This window comes from Centruroides sculpturatus, unplaced genomic scaffold, assembly GCF_000671375.1.
Source record: "Centruroides sculpturatus isolate CEXI.00-Female unplaced genomic scaffold, Cexi_2.0 scaffold1040, whole genome shotgun sequence".
Taxonomy (NCBI): Eukaryota; Metazoa; Arthropoda; class Arachnida; order Scorpiones; family Buthidae; genus Centruroides; species Centruroides sculpturatus.
In genome coordinates, this window is record NW_019388358.1 from 1 (window position 1) to 2,807 (window position 2,807).

The following is a 2,807-nucleotide window of genomic DNA, read 5'->3' on the forward strand; positions in this document are numbered from 1 at the left end:
GTGTGATCCGGTAGCGATGCACGGCTTGTGACCTAACGTAACATATGTATATACAACATATGTTACGTACTGTACATGTAAACATCGATGTTTGACTGTGTATATTCGGCGCTTTCTATCGAGCTAGAAACCAAGCACCCCTCTATCAAATTCATCGAAATCTGTTGTATATACCTGTATATAAAAATTTTATACTACGATTTTAATTTTGTAATAAATAATACGGATCAAACATAGAAAAGTAAACCGTGTTATGCGATTTCCTGCTATACGAAACAGAGTACTAGTACAAAAAAATGGGATTACGTTCCAAAAGTTAATAGTAGTGTTTCGTTAGCGTTACTTCGCCTAATGATAACAATTACAATTAAAAGTATTGTATTACGCCCTAATATTAATTTTAGTTAAACGAGGGCGCTTTCGTTTTACGAAGTGTCCTCGTACACGTGGCGGCCATTTTTAAGATGCAGAAGTCGACCATGTGCCATTGGTAAATGCAATTTTTATCTTATTATACATTATTTATTTGTTTTTAGTGATTTTTAATATACTGTTTAAGACATTTAACTGTGTTATATATGCCTTGCCGTTTACCGGAATGGATATTGTTTAGGGCCTGGTTAATAGGGAACGGATTAATTCGCTTCCATTATTTCTAATGGGGTAAATCGATTCGTATAAGGCCTCCTGTAATAAATTAAATTCGAAGTACGAGGAATCACTGTATTTTAGAACATATATTCTTTACATTTTTATTTCTAAACATGACAGTAAAATATGTAAATGAATACTATGAGGAGTGGTGGTATACCACCACTCCTCATAGTATAGTTTAAAATATTCTTTTAACAATTAATTATTAGAAATGAAATTTAAATTTTTATGAGATAATTAAGAAGAATTTTCAATTGTTTTCCCCTGGTTTCTCTTTCCATTTTTTAGACAGTAATTATACAGGGTAAACTTATAAGTCTCGAACCATAGAAGTTTAACCAGACTTATGTATTATCCTAATTTGTATTAATATTATTTAATACCTTTACAATTTAAAGCTTAAATTATTTAAAATTATATATTATAATTATTTAAAAGGCCATTAAAATATTCAATAAGATAAAAGTATTTCAAATTCATGAAATTAAGTAATGCATCGGAACAACTTCCATGTTCGTTGTATACGTTGTTAGGTTACTACTGTATTTATAAAAGAATGTTGATTTTTATCGTAAAATGCCTGATACTTTCTCTATTTTACTCTAAGACTTTTCCATCTTTCTCTTGATCTTCTCAGTTACTTTTCCTGTCATAGAAGTTTCGTGTATACGTTAGCTGGTATCCTTTTCTTACTGTACTACTTGTATTATGTAACTCCACTGATTTATTCTAACTATCTTTCTAAGTCCAAACTTTCTCTAATCTTTTTCTTTTTGATTTTATATCTTCGATGTTTTTATTTCTACATCCTGCTCTCCGCTTATATCTCTATCAGTCCAGTTGCTAGAAACATATGTTAAACTACAACTATTGAATACATAGGGCGTATTGACTAGTGAAGAGGCTTTAATACGGCTTTATAAGTTCAGCTATAGTTTTTTCTTTCAAATGAAACAGAGTATGTCATCGGTTTGCTTATACAGCTGTACAAGTTCATTACTAAGCAACGCACTCTTAGACCGTAGCCTACATCTATTAGCTTAAATACAGTATTTAAAAATCCTACAAAAAATACATTGATTTGAAATAATTGTCTTTTTTTTAGTACGTTCTGTGTGTCTGCAATTGGTTAAAAAGGTAAGGGGTTCCTGATTACGCTAATGAAACACACGCTCATTCACATATTTATACTACACACACACACTCCTGGATATCTCTTGGTGCTCTTAGAACTGAAAGAAACTACTAGAATGCTCTTAAAATTTTTTTTTGTTTTTTTTTTTACTTATCTTTCTTTTAAATAATGACTTTTTGAAAGTTAGTGTACAAAAGATATTAGCGAGGTTTCGGCCGAAGTTTTCATCTCTCAAACGTGAACGTCGAACGTCGAGCGCCGCTTACAAGATAACGGCGCTCGACGTTCGACGTTCACGTTTGAGAGATGAAAACTTCGGCCGAAACCTCTCTATTGTGTTATTTAGGTGTTCTGTTGTTCTGTCTTGAATAAGCAATGTTTGTTTTTTTTTAATGTAATACACGAATTAAAAGGCAAAATAATAATATATAATGGTACGAATGGAGAATTCTGAATCCCTTAAGCTCACCTCTTCTATTATCTGAGTCAAAAAAAAAAATGTTGCAAAGGCGCCTGACACTAACTTCTCGAGTTTTGTGGAAAATATTTGCAACATTCAATTTAGAGCTCTTATAGTGTGTGATCCGGTAGCGATGCACGGCTTGTGACCTAACGTAACATATGTATATACAACATATGTTACGTACTGTACATGTAAACATCGATGTTTGACTGTGTATATTCGGCGCTTTCTATCGAGCTAGAAACCAAGCACCCCTCTATCAAATTCATCGAAATCTGTTGTATATACCTGTATATAAAAATTTTATACTACGATTTTAATTTTGTAATAAATAATACGGATCAAACATAGAAAAGTAAACCGTGTTATGCGATTTCCTGCTATACGAAACAGAGTACTAGTACAAAAAAATGGGATTACGTTCCAGAAGTTAATAGTAGTGTTTCGTTAGCGTTACTTCGCCTAATGATAACAATTACAATTAAAAGTATTGTATTACGTCCTAATATTAATTTTAGTTAAACGAGGGCGCTTTCGTTTTACGAAGTGTCCTCG